Source organism: Papio anubis, chromosome 1 (assembly GCF_008728515.1).
Source record: "Papio anubis isolate 15944 chromosome 1, Panubis1.0, whole genome shotgun sequence".
Lineage (NCBI taxonomy): Eukaryota > Metazoa > Chordata > Mammalia > Primates > Cercopithecidae > Papio > Papio anubis.
The window spans coordinates 134351204-134373482 of NC_044976.1; the positions used below are offsets into that span (position 1 = coordinate 134351204).

The 22279-nt window shown below is 45.6% G+C and overlaps 1 pseudogene; it reads left to right on the forward strand.

Moving 5' to 3' along the window:
- Positions 1-817: 817 nt before the first annotated feature.
- On the forward strand, positions 818-13155 carry LOC101002637 (annotated as a pseudogene).
- The last annotated feature ends 9124 nt before the right edge of the window (positions 13156-22279 follow it).

Genomic DNA, 22279 nt, shown 5'->3' on the forward strand with positions numbered 1-22279 from the left:
GGTTTGAGCTGCTCCAAAGGAAAACTTATAAGTACATCCTATTGAGTTAACATACAGAAGGTCTTTCCTAACCACAGATCTCCTAATAGATGAAAGGGCTCATCAGTTACAAAATTATGTTGTCAATCTAGGACAGGTGCAAAGACACGCTGTGAATATGGAAACAAAAGTCTTCCCTTCCCTTATGGGAGGAAAATTCTGTTTCAGCTCAGCTTGGGATTTAGTCTTACTAAAGACATGGGAGGAAGTTCTCCAGCTGACCAGCTTTCCCCAACGTGGAAAGGATCATAGCAAGGCCATCTGAGCCCTCCAACAGACCTTGAACGCCAACGGATTCACAGGTGGGTACACCTGTGTGGAAGTAAAGCTGTTGCTTATTCTGGTAGCCCAGTTTGAGGCTGGGGGAGGTGGGCGCGGGGTTATTTTAGCGTTGGCGGAGCACTGGCACTGTCGCTGTGCGTCTGCTCCTCCTCGCTTTTCTCCTTCCGTCCCGCAGTGGCCATGAGGGAGATCGTGCTATCGCAGACCCGGCGGTGTGGGAACCAGATTCACACCAAGGTTGGTGGCCGCGGCTTTGAGGGCCCAGCGCAGGCCTGCCGGGTGGCCCGGGAAGACGTTGGCAGTGGCAGGAGCTCTATTGAGGCCCCTGGGCTCCCTGCCTGGGTCGCGGTGGACCTGGGTGGCTGGCTAGGCAGCCAGGGCGGACCTCCACGGATCCAAAGGCCTGGAGTGGGGGTAGGAGAGGGGCTGGGGATAGAAGAGGGGCTGGGGAGCCTCGGGCTCCGCAGCCTCCGTGACTCAGCCCTGGCCTGTCTGGCCCCTCCTGTCTCTCGCAGTTCTGGGAGGTGATCTCTGATGAACAAACCATCGACTCTGCTGGGACCTCCCACGGGGACAGGGACCTGCATCTGGAGCGCCTCAACATATACTACAACGAGGCCAGGTGTGAGACCCCAGCCCTTCCCCCACTGCCGTCCTGGGAATGGCGGCCCTCTGCTCGCTGATGCCCTCCCGCTCCCCTCAGGTGGCAGGTACCTGCCCCGCGCTGTGCTCGTGGATCCGGAGCCGGGCACCGTGGACTCTGTGCGCTCGGGGCCTTTCGGGTGGGTCTTCAGGTCGGACGACATCTTCGGTGAGCTGTGGGTGAGGACTGGGGTGGGGCTTCTTAGCCAGGGCAGCTCAGATTCACGGAGTGCCCCAAGGTCATTGCTGTGGGAACTGTGGAGCTAGGGCCCCTGAACACCCTCGTATGCTGAGTCACTCAATCTCCTTCTCCTAAACGGGCTTTGGGAGGAAGGCCCAGCTGTCTGCCTGAGATGAGCTGCTGATGCAATCTTTCTGCAGGGAGCTGAGCTGGGGGCAGAAGCTGCTGCTTTCCTTGGGGATGGGCAGGAGCCACCTGCAGAAAGTCTGTTGTTAGGCTGTCTCAGGTTCGGCTCCTGACTTAATTTCTAACAGGGGAGGCTGCTGTCCTTTAGCTTTATGGGGGGAGGTCCACCTGCTCCACCTGCAGGGTGAATGGTGCTTTCACCTCACATGTGATACTTGGCCCTTTGTTTGTTTGTTTGTTTGTTTTTTGACATCCCAGATTCTTTTTATTTATTTATTAATTTATTATTATTATTATACTTTAAGTTCTAGGGTACATGTGCATAACGTGCAGGTTTGTTACATATAGTATATTCTCTGTGTTATGTTGCTGTGTGCTGCACTCCATCAACCTGGCCAGCACTCATCAACTCGTCATTTACATCAGGTATAACTCCCAAAGTGCAATCCCTCCCTCCCTCCCCATGATAGGCCCTGTGTGTGATGCTCCCCTTCCCGAGTCCAAGTGATTCATTGTTCAGTTCCCACTCTATGAGTGAGAACACAGTGGTGTTTGGCTTGTTCTTGTGATAGTTTGCTAAGAATGATGGTTTCCCAGCTGCATCCATGTCCCTACAAAGGACACAAACTCATCCTTTTGATGGCTGCATAGTATTCCATGGTGTATCTGTGCCACATTTTCTTAATCCAGTCTGTCACTGATGGACATTTTAAGCTGATTCCAAGTCTCTTTGCTATTGTGAATAGTGCCACAATAAACATACGTGTGCATGTGTCTTTATAGCAGCATGATTTTATAATCCCTTTGGGGTATATACCCAGTAATGGGATGACTGGTCATATGGTACATCTAGCCCTACATCCTTGAGGAATCGCCATACTGTTTTCCATAATGGTTGAACTAGTTTACAAATCCCACCACAACAGTGTAAAGCAGCCCTATTTCTCCATCCTTCCAGCACCTGTTACTCGACTTTTAAATAGATTGCCATTCTAACTGGTGTGAGATGTATCTCATTGTGGTTTTGATTTGCATTTCTCTGATGGCCAGTGATGATGAGCATTTTTTCTCATGTGTCTGGCTGTATGAATGTCTTCTTTTTGAGAAATGTCTGTCTACATCCTTTGCCCACTTTTTGATGGGGTTGTTTGGTTTTTTCTTGTAAATTTGAGTTCTTTGTAGGTTCTGATATTAGCCCTTTGCCAGATGAGTAGATTGCAAGAATTTTCTCCCATTCTGTAGATTGGGCTCATTCACTTGATGGTAGTTTTGCTGTGCACGAAGCTCTTAGTTTAATGAGATCCCATTTGTCAATTTTGGCTTTGCTGCCATTGCTTTTGGTGTTTTAGATATGAAGTCTCTTTGCCCATGCCTATGTCCTGAATGGTACTACCTAGGTTTTCTTCTCTAGGTTTTATGGTATTAGGTCTAACATTTAAGTCTCTAATCCATCTTGAATTAATTTTTCGTATAAGGAGTAAGGAAAGGATCCAGTTTCAGCTTTCTACTTCTGGCTAGCCAATTTTCCCAGCACCGTATTTATTAAATAGGGAAACCTTTCCTCTATTTCTTGTTTCTCTTCCTAGGTTTGTCAAAGATCGATGGCTGTAGATGTATAGTGCATTATTTCTGAGGATCTGTTCTGTTCCATTGGTCTGTATGTCTGTTTTGTACCAATACCATGCTGTTTTGGTTACTGTGGTGGCTTGTAGTAGTTTGGAAGTCAGGTAGCCGGATGCCTCCAGCTTTGTTCTTTTGACTTAGGATTGTCTTGAGATGCGGGCCTTTTGGTTCCATATGAACTTTTAAAGCAGTTTTTTCCAATTCTGTGAAGAAACTCATTGGTAGCTTGATGGAGATGCACGAATCTATAAATAACCTTGGGCAGTATGGCCATTTTCACGATATTGATTCTTCCTATCCATGAGCGTGTGGTATGTTCTTCCATTTGTGTCCTCTTTTATTTCACTGAGCAGTGGTTTGTAGTTCTCCTTGAAGAGGTCCTTTACATCCCTTGTGTTGATTCCTAGGTATTTTATTCTCTTTGAAGCAATTGTGAATGGAAGTTCATTCCTGATTTGGCTCTCTGTTTGTCTGTTACTGTATAAGAATGCTTGTGATTTTTTGTACACACTCTTTGTATCCTGAGACTTTGCTGAAGTTGCTTAACAGCTTAAGGAGATTTTGGCTGAGACAATGAGGTTTCTTAAATATACAATCATGTCATCTGCGAAGAGGGACAATTTGATTCTCTTCTTTCCTAACTGAATACCCTTTGATTTCTTTCTTCTTGCCTGATTGTCTTTAGCCAGAACTTCCAACAGTATGTTGAATAGGAGTGGTGAGAGAGGCATCCTCGTCTTGTGCCAGTTTTCAAAGGAATTTTTCCAGTTTTTGCCCATTCAGTATGATATTGGCTGTGGGTTTGTCATAAATAGCTCTTATGATTTTGAGATACGTTCCATCAATACCCAATTTATTGAGCCGCTTTTAGCATGAAGGGCTGAATTTTGTCAAAAGCCTTTTCTCTGCATCTATTGAGATAATCATGTGGTTCTTGTCTTTGGTTCTATTTATGCTGGATTACGCTTATTGATTTGGCGATGTTGAACTTACAGACTTGCATCCCAGGGATGAAGCCCAAATTTTGATCATGATGGATAAGCTTTTTGATGTGCTGGGTTGAATCCGGTTTGCTAGTATTTTATTGAGGATTTTTGCATCGATGTTCATCAATAGGATATTGGCTCAGTGCCCTTTTTTGCTGTGTCTCTGCCAGGCTTTGGTATCAGGATGATGTTGGCCTCATAAAATGAGTTAGGAGTGACTCTCTTTTGTATTGATTGGAATAGTTTCAAAGAAAATGATACTAGCTCCTCCTGTACTCTGCAGTGAAATCTAGCTGTGAACCATCTGGTCCTGGACTGTTTTTGGTTGATAGGCTATTAATTATTGCCTCACTTCAGAGCCTGCTATTGGTCTATATTCAGGGATCCAACTTCTTCCTGGTTTAGTCTTGAAGAGTGTAAGTGTCCAGAAATTATCCTTTTCTTCTAGATTTCTAGTTTATTTGCGTAGAGAGGTGTTTATAGTATTCTCTGATGGTAGTTTGTATTTCTGTGGGTCGGTGGTGATATCCCTTTATCATTTTTCTTAATAAGGGGTCAGATTTGATTCTTCTCTCTTTTCTTTCTTTATTAGTCTTGCTAGCGGTCTGTCAATTTTGTTGATCTTTTCTTAAAAATCAGCTCCTGGATTCATTGGATTTTGGAGGTTTTTGTGTCTCTATCTCCTTCCAGTTCTTGCTCTGATCTTAGTTATTTCTTTGCCTTCTGCTAGCTTTTGAATGCTGCCATTCTTGTTTCTCTAGTTCTTTAATTATGATGTTAAGAGTGCCAATTTTAGATCTTTCCTGCTTTCTCTTGTGGGCATTTAGTGCTATAAATTTCTCTACACACTGCTTTAAATGTGTCCCAGAGATTCTGGTATGTTGTGTCTTTGTTCTCATTGATTTCAAAGAATATCTTTATTTCTGCCTTCATTTCTGTTATGTACCCAGTAGTCATTCAGGGAGCAGGTTCAGTTTCCATGTAGTTGAGCCGTTTTGATTGAGTTTCTTAGTCCTGAGTTCTACTTTGATTGCACTGTGGTCTGAGACAGTTTGTTATAATTTCTGTTCTTGTACATTTGCTGAGGAGTGCTTTTACTTCCAATTATGTGGTCAATTTTGGAATAAGTGCGAGATGGTGCTGAGAAGAATGTATATCTCTGTTGATTTGGGGTGGAGAGTTCTATAGATGTTCATTAGGTTCGGCTTGCTGCAGAGATGAGTTCAATTCCTGGATATCTTTGTTAACTTTCTGTCTCGTTGATCTGTCTAATGTTGACAGTAGGGTGTTGAAGTCTCCCATTATTATTGTATGGGAGTCTAAGTCTCTTTGTAAGTCTCTAAGGACTTGCTTTATGAATCTGGGTGCTCCTGTATTGGGTGCATATATATTTAGGATAGTTAGCTCTTCCTGCTGAATTGATCCTTTTATCATTATGTAATGGCCTTCTTTGTCTCTTTGATCGTTGATGGTTTAAAAGTCTGTGTTATCAGAGACTAGCATTAATTCTCCAATTTGCTTGGTAAACCTTTCCCTCCATCCCTTTATTTTGAGCCTATGTATGTCTCTGCATGTGAGATTCTGGAATACAGCAGACTGATGGGTCTTGACTCTTTATCCAGTTTCCATAGTCTGTGTCTTTTAATTGGAGCATTTAGTCCATTTACATTTAAGGTTAATATTGTTATGTGTGAACTTGATCCTGCCAGCTATGCGATATTAACTGGCTATTTTGCTCGTTAGTTGATGCAGTTTCTTCCTAGCCTTGATGGTCTTTTACATTTTGGCATGGTTTTGCAATGGCTGGTACCGGTTGTTCCTTTCCATGCTGAGTGCTTCCTTCAGGGTCTCTTGTAAGGCAGGCCTAGTGGTGACAAAATCTCTAAGCATTTGCTTATCTGTAGCTGATTTTATTTCTCCTTCACTCTATGAAATTTAGTTTGGCTGGATTACAAAATCTCATTTAAAATTCCTTTCTAAGAATGTTGAATATTGGCCCCCACTTCTGGCTTGTAGGGTTTCTGCTGAGAGATCTGCTGTTAGTCTGATGGGCTTCCCCTTGTGGGTAACCTGACCTTTCTCTGGCTGCCCTTTAAGATTTTTTCCTTCATTTCAACTGTGGTGAATCTGGCACTATATGTCTTGGATACTTTCCTCGAGGAGACCTTGTGGCATTCTCTGTATTTCCTGGATTTGAATGTTGGCCTGCCCTACTAGGTTGGGGAAGTTCTCCTGGATGTGATATCCTGAAGAGTGTTTTCCAACTTGGTTCCATTTTCTCTCACTTTCAGGCAATTCTAGATGTAGATTTATTCTTTACATAATCCCATAATTTCTGCAGGCTTTGTTCATTTCTTTTTCTTTCTTTTTTTCTTTTGTTTTCTTTCTCGCTTCCATTTCATTCATTTGATCCTCAATCGCTGATACTCTTTCTTCCAGCTGATCGAGCTCAGTTACCGGCTTGTGCATTTGTCACGCATTTCGCGGTCATGGTTTCATCTCTTTCATTCTGTTTATGACCTTCTTACTAATTACTGCATCAACTCCTTCCACTTTTTCAAGATTTTAGTTTCTTTATGCTTGCACGAATTCCTCCTTTAGGTCTGAGAAGTTTGATGGACTGAAGACTTCTCTCATCTCGTCAAAGCTCATTCTCTGTCAAGCTTTGATCCATGCCATGAGCTGTGCTTCTTTGCAGGGGATGTGCTCTTATTTTTGAATTTCCAGCTTTTCTTGCCTTTTCCCCATCTTGTGGTTTTATCTGCCTCTGGTCTTTGATGATGATGGTGATGTACTGATGGGGTTTTGGTGTGGGTGTCCTTCCTGTTTGATAGTTTTCCTTCTAACAGTCAGACCCCAGCTGTGGTCTGTTGAGATTGCTTGAGGTCCACTCCAGACCTGCTTGCTCGGGTGTCAGTGCAGAGGCTGCAGAAGATAGAATATTGCTGAACAGCGAGTGTACTCTGTCTGATTCTTGCTTTGAGGCTTCCTCTCAGGGTGTACTCCACCCTGTGAGGTGTGGGTGTCGACGTCTCCCAGTGGGATGTCTCCCCCAGTTAGGCTACTCAGGGGTCAGAGGACCCACTCTTGAGCAGGAGCTCTGTCCCTTCTCAGATCTCAACCTCCGTGTTGGGAGAGGATCCACTGCTGTCTTCAAAGCCGTCAGACAGAGTCGCTTATGCCTGCAGAGCTTTCTGCCACGCTTTGTTATTGCCACTGTGCCCTGTCCCCAGAGGTGGAGTCTACAGAGACAGGCAGGTTTCCTTTGAGCTGCCAGAGCTCCACCTAAAGCCTGAGCTCCCAGCAGCTTTGTTTACCTACTTAAGCCTCAGCAATGGCGGGCACCCTCCCCCAGCCTCGCTGCTGCCTTGCCGGTAGATCACAGACTGCCAGGCTAGCAATGAGGGAGGCTCCCTGCGCGGGACCCTCCCGCCAGGTGTGTGGGATATGATCTCCTGGTGTGGCTCTGTTTGCTTAAAGCAGTATTGGGGTGGGAGTTACCTGATTTTCCAGGTGTTGTGTGTCTCAGTTCCCTGGCTAGGAAAAGGGATTCCTTCCCCTTAAGGGCCTCCCAGGTGAGGCAATGCCTCACTGCTTCAGCTCTCTCACTGGGCTGTAGCTGACCAGCACCACCTGTCCGCACTCCCCAGTGAGATGAAACCCAGTACCCTGCTGGAAAATGCAGAAATCACCGTCTTCTGTGTCGCCGGGAGTTGGAGACTGGAGCTGTTCCTATTTGCCATCTTGCTCCGCCCCCCACTTGGCCCTTTTTTGCATTGTGGTGGCCCCTGATGACTGTATATCTGGCCATCCAGTGACTTGCTGTACTGTCTTACAGGTCAGTGTGGGGCCAGGAACAACTGGGCCAAGGGGCACTACACAGAAGGTGCAGAGCTGAAGGCATCGGTGATGGATGTTGTGAAAAAAGAATCAGAGCTGTGACTGCCTGCAGGGTTTCCAGCTTACCCGCTCCCTGGGTGGAGGGACTGGATCTGGGATGGGTACCCTTCTCATCAGTAAGATCTGGGAGGGGTACCCAGACAGGATCATAAACAGTGTTCTGCCTTTGCCCAAGGTGTCAGATACCATGGTGGAGTCCTACAGTGCCACCCTCTCAGTCCACCAGCTCATAGAAATTGCAAAGGAGACCTTTGCATTGATAGCGAAGCCCTGTAGTTCTGCATGACATCTGTTCCAGAACCCTAAAACTGCCCACACCCACCTATGGTGACCTGAATCACCTGGTGTCTGCTACCATGAGTGGGGTCATCATGTGCCTGCGCTTCCCAGGCCAGCTGAATACTGACCTGCAAAGGCTGGCCATGAACATGATCCCATTTCCCCGGCTGTGCACTTCTTCATGCCTGACTTTGCCCCACCAACCAGCCAGGGCAGCCAACAGTACTGGGCCCTCACTGTGGCTGAGCTTACCCAGCAAATATTTGATGCTAAGAATATGATGGTTGCCTGTGAGCCCCGTCATGGCCACTACCTAATGGTGGCTGCCATTTTCAGAGGTTGTGTGTCCATGAGGGAGGTGGATGAGCAAATGTTCAATATTTAAAACAAGAACAGCAGCTACTTTGCTGACTGGCTCTCACAATGTGAAAACGGCCATCTGTGCCATTGCACCTAAGGGGCTAAAAATGTCAGCCACCTGCATTGGCAACAACACGCCATCCTGGAGCTGTTCAAGTGTGTTCCAGGCCTTCCTGCACTGGTACATGGGTGAGGGCATGGACATGATGGAGTTCACCAAGGCCGAGAGCAACATGAACGACCTGCTGTCTGAGTAAGCAGTACCAGGATGCCACAGCCGAGGAGGAAGGAGGCGGCCTAGAGCCTGCCTTTTCTGGGTAAAGAGGGGAAGCAGTGTGGATTCTCTAGTGCGTTCTGATATCCATGTGTCACTACGCACTTGTTCTTTGTGTCTTCACATCTCCTCTTGTTGCATTCTAAAGCATTTTCGTAGTATGCAGTTTTGCCTAATAGAGCATTCTCTTAGCATCTGCTTTCACCTGCACTTTCTATAGGCCCTCTGGGTACTGCTGGCAGATGTGATTGTGCTGCAAGGTTACAGCTGACTTGGGCTTCTATGCCCAGGAACAAGCATTCCAGTGGTTCCTGGCGGGGTTAGTATGGGCTATGGACACAGCAGGCATGCTTCACAGGAGCTTGAACCTGCCCTGGGCCTTGGTCATCTGCTCAGTAGGGAACCTGCTTCCTGAAGGCAACCCTGGCTTCTCCTCCACAGGACCAGCTGGTCTCTGTAACTTAAAAGAGGCCAGTGTTGCCCACCCCCACCCTACTTCCAAAAGGGTTGGGCAATTCTACCCCAAGGTGGGACCTTGGAGACAATGTAGTAGCACTACTGGTCCTGAACCAGCAATAAAGGGTGGTCAAATAGGGGGCCAGCTACCCGTTCCCCATGATAGCGTGGGTGTGTCAGTGTGACCTCTTCCCCCTAATCATATGGGCACACGAATATCTGGCAGGGGCAGAGACTAGTTGGCAGGAATCAAGCCCACTGTGTACTCACATGCATGTAGAAGGGAATTAGGCCCTGGGGGCTGTACATGTGGTCACTGGGCCTGTGTGTGTCTCTCCATGGGTGCAGTTTCTGAACAGGAACTGGGAATCTGGCAACCAGTGATGAAAATACCTACTCAGGGGTCTGTTCTGCCCCAGGCTGGAGGGATGGCACTCCCTGGAAAAGTAGCTAATGTACACTGCCTCTTGTCTCACCTATCCCCCACTTCAAAGCAGGGGGAGAATACAAGGCTATCAGGATGAGAGAGGTGGAAGTGGCACCTTTGGGGTCAGGCCCTTAAGCCAGGCAGAGCCTCTTTCCCAGGCCTCTCAGGAAGCCTGGACTTCGAGGCCTGCCTCCAGGAAGCTGTCAATAAGATGTGTGTGAGCTGGGTGCTTGGGAGCACACCCAGGACAGTGCTCTTCTACCTGGCTCTTATAGAACTCAGCCATGGCCTGTATGATACCCTGTTGGTAATTCACCCCATCACACAGGTGGATCAGGAAGATGAAGCCAGCATAGCCTGGGGTTGGGCAGATGTTCATGTCCCAGCCCAGATCCCCTTGGCCTTCCCCTAGGCCTGCCCACCTGTCTCAGATGCATCAGGGAAGGCAGGTGAGGCTCATCTCCTTTTCCCTAAATGCTGGCAATTGCTTCACAGGCAAGCAGAAGAGTGTCTCATCTTTGGAAAATATGTCCCTGGGTAGGGACACAGCTGGGAGGTGAGAGAAGTTCCCCTTTAATGCCCCAACCTGTTCTTAGAGCAGGAAAAGGGGCCTCTGTGACAGCCCTCCTCACTGGCTCTTGCCCTCTGAGGGGTGTCCTTGCCCAGCACAGCCCAGGCCTTCACCCACCTGACTTGGCCTTACATGGAGCTGGTTGGGAAGGTTCAGCTGCAGCAACAACTGGAAGCTGCCCATAACTAGTGCCCCCACTTGTGGGTGGTGTCAGATGTTCCTCCCTCCTGCAGTGGTACAGCCAGAGTGGCAGAGGGGGCAAGTCACTGCTGCAGTTCCCACCTGGTTCTGAGTGGGGCCCAGGCTTGGCTCCTGTGTATTTCCCAATTACCTGGTTCCACCTGGGACTTCATGGATGGGAGTGGTCCTCTTAGGGGCCTTTTTTTAAATATGCCAGCTGCAGGTCTGTGTTTCTCAAGTCTCAGGAGTCCCGCTTCCAGTCCGGGAAGCATGGGCCATGGTGGGAGGGGGCATGAAGCTTCCAGAAAGCAGAACCTAGTGACTGCTGATCGTTTTCTTCCTTCAGTGGGAGTCAGCTCAGAATCTCAACGTTCTTGTAGGGCTTCAAAACAGTACAGACACGGTAGCGTGTAAGCAATTGAGGCAGAATGATGGGGCCAGGAGGGAGCAGGGCCAAGGTCTGGTGGCTTACCCATGTAGAAGGGATTGTAGGGATTATCTACTATCCGGGAATTCAGTGGAGCTTGGTCTCATTAAAGCCCTAGATGAACTTGGACTTGGACATGGGAGACAGCATGAAGTGGGGGCTCTACTACATGCTGTGGTTTTTGAGCAGCTGTGCCATGGTGTAACCATAGATGTTCCCCACCTGGAGCACAGCTGTGGGTAGAAGCTGGCATAGCTGCAGAGGGAAGAGGAGGAGCAGGCGGCAGGAGGAGTCTCAAGAGCAGCCTCAGGCAGCCAGATGGGGCCTCTGCAAGCAAAATGCAGATCCAGCGTGTTGGCCTCTTAGCTTCTTGGCTTGCTGCAGATCACCTGACCTCTGCTTACCTGTAAATGGGGGTTGCAGTAGCACCTGCCTTCTGGGACTCTCACAGCTTGAAGGGGCAGCACACGCCATGTGCTGAGAATGCACCTGACTCTGGGGAGCTTCTGACAGCACATCAGATTCAGCATACCCAACCTCTACCAGACACCATGAAATCTTCCCTACCCCTCATTCCAACTGAAGGGAAAGGGAGTCTGTCCTAGGGGAGCAAGTATAGGCATATTTCTCTGGTGGGCACATTGCCCAGGCTTGGGAAAGCCCCTTGGACACATGTTGGTTTCACTAGGAATCTGTGGGGTGGATTTAGCCTGGAGCCCTGTACCCCAGGAGGCCAGTGGCCCCCTACCTGGGACCAGGACTGCACCCCAGAAGGTCAGTAGCCCCCTACATGGGAAGCAGGTGGTGGGGCTGAACTTTGAGGGAAGTCATCATTTGGTATCAGGAAAAGTGCAAGTGGTTGATGGTGGTTCAGTTCTGCAGGGCTTGTGTAATAACCCAAAGAGTGCAAAGTTGACACAGGCTCATCAGTTTAAAAGATAATGGGGCAGTTGTCTTCATCTGCCCCTTTCCCAGAAGTAACTGGTGTTCAGAGGTGGATCTGGTTTCTTCCAAGCCCTTTCCCTTTGCATGTAGCTGTGTGCATGTATTTAGGTGTGTGTGTACACACATTCTGCAGAGGAGTTTTGTTTTTTTATTTGGGGGCATAACTAGTGAGGCAGCCTGGTATTGTAAGTGTGAAGTCCTCTATGGAGTGGGCATTGGGTCCTTACTAGCTGGCTTCTGCCAGCTGTTCCCCCAGTTTCTGCCCTTCACAGACATGCTGGCCACCTGTTGTGACATTCAGTAGTCTGGGTCCCCAGTTAGTAACATGAGAAGACTTAGTCAGCTACATCATAAAACTGGAAAAGCCTATGTTATGCAGAGAGAAAGTATAAATGAATATTTGTGTACTGCTCGGCTGGAGTCCACAGTACATGACTGAGTTGACAAAGGGATTTTTTTCACCTAATATTTGGACCCTGAAAGAGGGCATTTATGGTTTTCTTATTTAGAACACAGAATAAGTACTACCCAAAATTATCCCCAACTGCCACTTCACCTCTCTAGTTTACCTGCCTTGGAGAGAAAGAGGAACTCACCTGGTTAATGCAAGCCTGAAATTATTTGAGCCAGGTCACTGTGTAAAGGTCATACTGACTCTGTCCTCTCATGTGTCACATTCTCAACTCAGATATTTCATAGCTCCCTGTATACAGGTAGATACAGTACCCTCCTAGCCTCCTTTCTTGGTATGATACATGCCTGACAGCATGTGAGAGGGCTCAAGGTCCAGGCTCATGGGATGATTTGGGCAAGACTGTTCTGCTTGCCCCATCTAATCTCTCCAGGTGAACCTGCATGCGTATGTTCCTCCATCTAGTTCCAGAATAGGGGATAGGAGGTTATATGGTTTGGCTCTCTGTCCCTACCCAAATCTTACCTTAATTTGTGATAATGCCCATGTGTCAAGGATGGGACCAGGTGGAGATAATTAAATCATGGGGCAGTTTCCCCCATACTATTCTCATGATAGTGACTGAGTTCTTCCAAGATCTGATGGTTTTATAAGGGGCTTCCGCCTTCACTTGGCTCTCACTCCTCTCATGCCTGCTGCCATGTAAGATGTGACTTTGCTCCTCCTTCACCTTCTGCCATGATTGTGGGGCCTCCTCAGCCATGTGGAACTGTGAGTCCATTAAACCTCCTTTCCTTTATATATTACCCAGTCTCAGGAATGTCTTTATGAGCAGTATGAGGACAGACTAATACAGTAAATTGGTCCCAGGAATAGGGTGCTAGTGTAAAGACACCCCAAAATGTGGAAGTGACTTTGGACCTGGGTAACAGGCAGAGGTTGGAACAGTTTGGAGAGCTTAGAAGACAGGAAGATGTTGGAAGGTTTGGAACTTCCTAGAGACTTGTTGAATGGCTTTGACCAAAATGCTGATAGTGATATGGACAATAAGGTCCAGGCTGAGGTGGTCTCAGATAGAGATAAGGATCTTGTTGGGAACTGCAGTAAAGGTCACTCATGCTATGCAAAGAGACTGGTGGCACTTTGCCCCTGCCCTAGAGATTTGTGGGACTTTGAACTTGAGAGAGATGATTTAGGGTATCTTGCAGAAGAAATTTCTAAACAGCAAAACATTCAAAAGGACACAGAGGGGCCAGGCACAGTGGCTCATGCCTGTAATCCTAGAACTTTGGGAGGCCAAGGTGGGTGGGTTACTTGAGGTCAGGAGTTCAAGACCAGCTTCACCAACATAGTGAAACCCTGTCTCTACTAATAATACAAAAATTAGCCAGACGTGGTGGCAGGCACCTGTAATCCCAGCTACTCGGGAGGCTGAGGCAGGAGAATCACTTAAACCCAGGAGGTGGAGGTTGCAGTGAGCTGAGATCATGCCATTGTACTCCATTCTGGGGGACCAGGGTGAAACTCCATCTCAAAATAAAGAGGAAGCAGAGCATAAAAGTGTGGGGAAAAGAGAGATCAGCCTGTTACTGTGTCTATATAGAAAGAAGTAGACATAAGAGACTCCATTTTGTTCTGTATTTGAGATGCTGTTAATCTGTGACCCTACCCCTAACCTTGTCCTTGCAAGAGACATGTGCTATGGTGACTCAAGGTTTAAAGGATTTGGGGCTGTGCAGGGTGTGCTTTGTTAAACAAGTGCCTGAAGGCAGGTTACTGGTTAAAAGTCTGGACTTGCTAGCTCAATGCTGCTCTTTATGCACTAAAAAGGTTTATGGAGATATTTACATATGCATATCAAGGCACAGCACTTTTCCTTAAACTTATTCGTGTCACAGAGAACTTTATTCATATGTCTTACTGCTGACTTTCTCCCTATAATGATCCTATTATCCTGCCACTTCCTTTTCTTTAAGATGGTAAAGATAATTATCAATAAATACTAAGGGAACTAAGGGACTGGTGCCGGCGTGGGTCCTCTGTATGCTGAGTGCCGGTCCCCTAGACCCACTTTTTCTTTCTCTATACTTTGTCTCTGTGTCTCATTTCTTTTCTCAAGTCTCTCATTCCACCTAACAAGAAACGCCCACAGGTGTGGAGGGGCAGGCCACCCCTTAATCAAAGCTTGAAAAATTTGCAGCCTGATGATGCAGCAGAAAAGAAAAAACCCATTTTCTGTGGAGAAATTCAAGCCTACAGCAGAAATTTGCATAAGCAACAAGGGGCTGAATGTTAATCACCAAGACAACGGGGAAAATGTTTCCAAGACATGTCAGAGACCTTCACAGCAGCCCCTCCCATCACAGGCCTGAAGGCCTGGGAGGAGAAAATGGTTTCCTGGGCCAGGTTTAGAGGCCCCCTGCAGTGTGCAGCCTTGGGATTTAGTGCCCTGCATCCCAGTCACTCCAACCATGACTAAAAGGGACCAAGGTACAGTTCAGGCCATTGCTTCACAGGTACAAGCCTCAAGCCTTGGTGGCTTACACATGGTGTTGGGCCTGTAGGTGTGTAGAAGTCAAGAATTGAGGTTTGGGAACCTCTGCCTAGATTTCAGAGGATGTATGGAAATGCTTGGATGTCCAGGCAAAGTTTGCTGCAGGGGTACAGCCCCTCTGGAGAACCTCTGCTAGAGCAGTGTGGAAGGAAAAGGTGGGGTTGGAGCCCCCACACAGAGTCCCCACTGGGGCACTGCCTAGTGGAGCTGTGAGCAGAGGGCCACTATCTTCCAGATCCCAGAATGGTAGACCCACCTACAGCTTGCACTGTGCACCTGAAAAAGCCCCCGATACACAATGCCAGCCCATGAGAGTAGCCAGGGGGCAAGGCTGTACCCTGCAAAGCCACAGGGACAGAGCTGCCCAAGGCTGTGGGCAGCCTTGCATCAGCAAGACCTGGATGTGAGACATGGAGTCAAAGGAGATCATTTCAGAGCTTTAAGAATTGACTGCCCTGCCGGATTTTGGAATTGCATGGGGCCTATAGCCCCTTCATTTTGGCCAGCTTCTCACATTTGGAACAGGTGTATTTATTTATCCAATGTCTGTACCCCCATTGTATCTAGGAAGTAACTAACTTTCTTTTGACTTTACAGGCTCATAGGTGGAAGGTACTTGTCTCAGATGAGACTTTGGAGTGTGGACTTTTGAGTTAATGCTTAAATGAGTTAAGACTTTGGGGGACTATTGGGAAAGCAAAATTGGTTTTGAAATGTGAGAACATGAGATTTGGGAGGGGCTGTGGATGGAATAACATGGTTTGGCTCTGTGTCCCCACCCAAATCTCATCTTGAATTGTGATTCCCCATGTGTCAAGGGTGGGACCAGGTGGAGAGAAATGAATCATGGGAGTGCTTTCCCCATGCCGTTATGATATTGAGCGAGTCCTCATGAGATCTGATGGTTTTATAAGGGACTTCCCACTTAACTTGGCTCTCACTTCCTTCTTGCCTGCCACAATGTAAGACATGACTTTGCTCCTTCTTTACCTTCCATTGTGATCTTGAGGCCTCCCTAGCCAGGTGGAACTGTGAGTCCATTAAACTTTCTTTCCTTTATAAATTACCCAGTTTCAAGTATGTCTTTATTAGCAGCATGAGAAGAGACAAGAAGTCTCATATTGACCTCGAGTTTATGCCAGTTTTTCCACAACAGCTTTCCAAGACAGTCCCTGGTGTGGGGCTTATAAGATGCCATGAAGATACGTGAAGTCACTATCTGCTTTTATTATGTGGGTGCTTTATAAATTAGAGCCCTAGAGGGGAATAGGTGTCAGAGCTACTCCAAACCGCTAACATAAACATCTAAGCCTGGCCCTTTTTTGGTGGTAAAATATATACAACATAAATCTCACCATTTTAATCATGTTTAAATGTACAGTTCAATGGCATTCAGTATACTCACATGGTTGTACAACCATCTCCTTTATCCATATCTACAACTTTATTATTATCCTAAACTGAAATTCCTAAACTCCTGAATGAAGAAGTCATCAAATAGAAGACTGATGAATTTGACTTCATAAAAATTAAAACTTTCAATGAGAAAAAAATGCCTCGGGCGGAGCAAGATGGCCGAATAGGAACAGCTCCAGTCTCCAACTCCCCAGCCGAAAGCCACACAGAAGACCCAAGTGATTTCGTACTTCTCACAAACCTACTGCCCATCTCACTGGGGAGTGCCGGACAATCGGTGCTGGCCAAGCTGCAGCCCAACCAGCTGGAGAGCTGAAGCAGGCAGGCATTGCCTCACCTGGGAAGCTAAAGGGGAAGGGACCCCTTTCCCAGCCAGGGAACTGAGACACACAACACCTGGAAAATCGGGTAAATTCCCACCTAATACTGCTTTACAAACAGGCACCAGGAGATCATATCCCACACTTACTGAGAGGGTCCCACACCCAAGGAGCCTCCCCTCATTGCTAGCACAGCAGTCTGCCATCTACCGGCAAGGCAGCAGCCAGGTTGGGGAGGGGTGCCCAGCCATGCTGAGGCTTGGTGAAACAGCTGCTAAAGCTCGAACTGGGTGGAGCTCCAGCAGCTCAAGGAAACCTTGCCTGTCTCTGTGGTGACTCCACCCTGGAGACAGGGCACAGCTACACAACAACAACAACAACAACAAAGCAGCAGAAACCTCTGCAGACGCTAAAACCACTCTGTCTGACAGCTTTGGAAGAGAGCAGTGGATCTCCCAACACGGAGGCTGAGATCTGAGAACGACAGACTGCCTGCTCAAGCGGTCCCTGACCCCTGAGTAGCCTAACTGGGAGACATCCCCCACTAGGGGCAGTCTGACACCCCACACCTCACAGGTGGAGTACACCCTGGAGAGGAAGCTTCAAAGAAAGAATCAGACAGGTAGCCACGCTGTTCAGAAATATTCTATCTTCTGCAGCCTCTGCTGATGATACCCAGGCAAACAGGGTCTGGAGTGGACCTCAAGCAATCTCCAACAGACCTACAGCTGAGGGTCCTGGACTGTTAGAAGGAAAACTATCAAACAGGAAGGACACTCCTACACCAAAACCCCATCAGTACATCACCATCATCAAAAGACCAGAGGCAGATAAAACCACAAAGATGTGGAAAAGCAGGCAGAAAAGCTGACATTCAAAAAATAAGAGCTTTATCCCTCGCAAAGGAGCCGCAGCTCATTGCCAGCAACGGATCAAAGCTGGACGGAGAATGACTCGAACAGATGAGAGAAGAAGGCTTCAGTCCATCAAATTTCAGAGCTAAAGGAGGAATTACGACCCACAAAAGAAAAGAAACTAGTAAAATCTTGGAAAAAAGTGGAAGAATTGATGGCTAGAGTAATTAATGCAGAGGAAGGTCATAAACGAAATGAAAAGAGATGAAACCATGACACGAGAAATACTGCGGACAAATGCACAAGCTTCAGTAACTGACTCTGATCAACTGGAAGAAAGTATCAGCCGCATTGAGGATCAAATGAATGAAATGAAGCAGGAAGAGAAACCAAAAGAAAAAAAAAGAAGAAAAAGAAATGAACAAAGCCTGCAAGAAGTATGGGATTATGTAAAAAGACCAAATCTACGCCTGATTGGGGTGCCTGAAAGTGAGGGGGGAAATGGAAACCAAGTTGGAAAAACACTCTTCAGGATATCATCCAGAGAACTTCCCAACCTAGTAGGGTTATAGCTGCCAACATTCAAATCCAGGAAATACAGAGAACGCCACAGACACTGCAGAAGAGCAACCCCAAGACACATAATTGCCAGATTCACCAAAGTTGAAATGAAGGAAAATCTAAGGCAGCCAGAGAGAAAGGTCGGGAGCTACCCACAAAGGGCTCCATCAGACCAACACAGATCTCTCAGCAGAAACCTACAAGCCAGAAGAGAGTGGGGGCCAATATTCAACATTCTTAAAGAAAAAGAATTCTAAACCAGAATTTCATATCCAGCCAAACTAAATTTCATAAGTGAAGAAAGAAAACCCTACAGATAAGCAAATGCTTAGAGATTTTGTCACCACTAGGCCTGCCTACAAGACACCCTGAAGGAAGCACTCAACATGGAAAGGAACAACCGTACCAGCCATTGCAAAACCATGCCAAAATGTAAAGACCATCAAGGCTAGGAAGAAACTGCATCAACTAACGAAAGGAAAATAACCAGTTATCATCATAATGGCAGGATCAAGTTCACACATAACAATATTAACCTTAAATGTAAAATGGACTAAATGCTCCAATTAAAGACACAGACTGCAAACTGGGATAAGAGTCAAGACCAGTCTGTTGTATTCAGGAGACCCATCTCACATGTAGAGACATACATAGCCAAAATAAAGGGATGGAGGAAGATTTACTGCCAAATGGAGGAACAAAAAAGCAGGGTTGCAATACTAGTCTCTGATAACACAGACTTTAAAACCATCAAAGATCAAAAGAGACAAAGAAGGCCATTACATAATGGTAAAAGGATCAATTCAACAGGAAGAGCTTAACTATCCTAAATATATATGCACCCAATACAGGAGCACCTGATTCATAAAGCAAAAGTCCAGGGAGACTTACAAAGAGACTTAGACTCCATACAATAATAAATGGACCCCAACACCCCACTGTCAACATAAGACAGAACAACGAGACACAAAGTTAACAAAGATATCCAGGAATTGAACACATCTCTGCAAGCAGACCTACTAGACATCTATAGAACTTCCACCCAAATCAACAGAATATACATTCTTCCTTTCAGCACCACATCGCACTTATTCCAAAATTGACCACATAATTAAAAGTAAAGCACTCCTCAGCAAATGTACAAGAACAGAAATTATAACAAACTTGTCTCTCAGACCACAGTGCACCAAAGTAGAACTCAGGACTAAGAATCAATCAAACCAAGCCAAACTACATGGGAAACTGAAACAACCTGCTCCCCATCGACTACTGGGTACATAAATCTAAATGAAGGCAGAAATAAAGATGTTCTTTGAACCAATGAGAACAAAGATACAACATACCAGGAATCTCTCTTTGGGACACATTTAAAGCAGTGTGTAGAGGGAAATTGGCAGCACTAAATGCCCACAAGAGAAAGCAGGAAAGATCTAAAATTGACACTCTAACATTGCAATTAAAAGAACTAGAGAAGCAAGAGCAAACCATTCGGAAAAGCTAGCAGAAGGCAAGAAATAACTAAGATCAGGAGCAGAACTGAAGGAGATAGAGACACAAAACCCTCCAAAAATTACCGAGTCCAGGAGTTGGTTTTTGAAAAGATCAACAAAATTGATGCGGTGACCACTAGCAAGACTAATAAAGAAGAAAAAAAGAGAGAAGAATCAAATCGACGCAATAAAAAATGATCAAGGGGATATCACCACCGACCCCACAGAAATACAAACTACCATCAGAGAATACTATAAACACCTCTATCAAAGAAATAAACTGGAAATCTAGAAGAAATGGACACTTCCTGACACTTACACTCTTCCAAGACTAAACTAGGAAGAAGTTGAATCCCTGAATAGACCAATAGCAGGCTCTGAATCTGAGGCAATAATTAATAGCCTACCAACCAAAAAAAGTCCAGGACCAGAGGATTCACAGCTGAATTCCTACCAGAGGTACAAGGAGGAGTTGGTACCATTCCTTCTGAAACTATTCCAATCAATAGAAAAAAGAGGGAATTCTCCCTAACCTTCCATTTTATGAGGCCAACATCATCCTGATACCAAAGCCTGGCAGGAGACAATAAACAAAAAAGGACTTTTAGACCAATATCCCTGATGACCATCATGCAAAAAAATCCTCAATAAAATACTGCAAACCGGATTCAGCAACACATCAAAAAGTTATCCACCATGATCAAGTGGGTTTCATCCTTGGATGCAAGGTTATTCAACATTCGCGATATCAATAAACATAACTAAAGCATTATAAACAGAACCAAAGACAAGAAAACTGGCTGATGATTATCCTTCAATAGATGGCAGTGCTTTGACAAAATTCAACAGCCTTTCACATGCTAAAAACGCTTCAATAAATTCGTATTGATGAACATACCCCAAAATAATAAAGAGCTTATTTATGATGTCCCACGTTTCAATATCATACTGAATGGGCAAAACTGGAAAAAATTCCCTTGAAAACTGGCACAAGACAGGGATGCCCTCTCTCACCACTCCTATTCAACATAGGGTTGGAAGTTCTGGCCAGGGCAATTAGGCATGAGAAAGAAATCAAGGGTATTCAGTTAGGAAAAAAGAAGAAATCAAATTGTCCCTCTTTGCAGATGACATGATTGTATATTTAGAAAACCTCTATTGTCTCATCCCAAAATCTCCTTTGCTTCGATACAACCCCCAGCAGTCTCAGGATACAAAATTAATGTGTGCAAAAATCACAAGCATTCTTATACACCAGTAACAGACAAACAGAGAGCCAAATCAGGAATGAACCTCCATTCACAATTGCTTCAAAGAGAATAAAATACCTAGGAATCCAACTTTACAAGGGGATGTAAAGGACCTCTTCAAGGAGAACTACAAAACCGCTGCCCAGTGAAATAAAAAGAGGATACAAAACAACAAATGGAAGAACATACTACGCTCATGGATAGGAAGAATCAATATCGTGGAAATGGCCATACTGCCTAATGTAATTCATAGATTCAATGCCATCCCCTCAATAAGCCACCAATGAGTTTCCTTCACAGAATTGGAAAAAACTGTTTAAAAGTTCATATGGAACCAAAAGAAAGCCCGTGATCTCCAAGACAATCCTAAGTCAAAAGAACAAAGCTGAGGCATCACGCCACCTGACTTCAAACTATAGTACAAGGCTACAGTAACCAAAACAGCATGGTACTGGTACCAAAACAGATATTACAGAACAATGGAACAGAACAGAGTCCCCAGAAATAATACCACACATCTACAGCCATCTGATCTCTTTGACAAACCTGAGAAAAACAAGAAATGGGGAAAGGATTCCCCTATTTAATAAATGGTGCTGGGAAAATTGGCTAGCCATAAGTAGAAAGCTGAAAGTGGATCCTTTCCTTACCCTTATAATGAAAATTAATTCAAGATGGACTAGAGACTTAAATGTTAGATCTAATACTCATAAAATTCCTAGAGGAAAACTCATAGAAGACTAGATTAGGCATGGGCAGCATTCCCCCATGACTAAAACACCAAAAGCAACGTGCGCCAAATTGACAAATGGGATCTAATTAAACTAAAGAGCTTCTGCACAGCAAAGGAAACTACCATCAGAGTGAACAGGCAACCTACAGAATGGAGCAGAAAATTTTTGCAATCTACCCATCTGACAAAGGGCTAATATCCAGAAACCTACAAAGAACTCAAACAAATTTACAGGAAAACAAACAACCCCATCAAAAGTGGGCAAGGATATGAACAGACATTTCTCAAAAGAAGACATTCATACAGCCAACAGACATGAAAAAAATGTCATCATCATTGACCATCAGAGAAATGCAAATCAAAACCACAATGAGATACCATCTCACACCAGTTAGAATGGCGCATCATTAAAAAGTCAGGAAACAACGTGTTGAGAGGATGTGGAGAAATAGGAACACTTTTACACTGTTGGTGGGATTGTAAACTAGTTCAATCCATTGCGGAAAACAGTATGGCGATTCCTCGCTGATCTAGAACTAGATGTTCATATGACCTGTTACTCCCATTACTGGTATATACCTGTAAAGCGATTATAAATCATGCTGCTATAAAGACACATGCAATATATGTTTATTAAAGTGGCACTATTCACAATAGCAAAGACTTGGAATCAACCCAAATGTCCATCAGTGACACTGATTAAGAAAATGTCGTAAGTACATATACACCATGGAATACTATGCAGCCATCAAAAAAGGATGAGTTTGTGTCCTTTGTAGGACATGGATGGAGCTGGAAACCATCATTCTAGCAAACTATCACAAGAAATAGAAAACTAAACACCGCATGTTCTCACTCATAGGTGTGGGAACTGAACAATGAGATCACTTGACTCCAGAAGGGGAACATCACAATAATCGGGCCTATCATG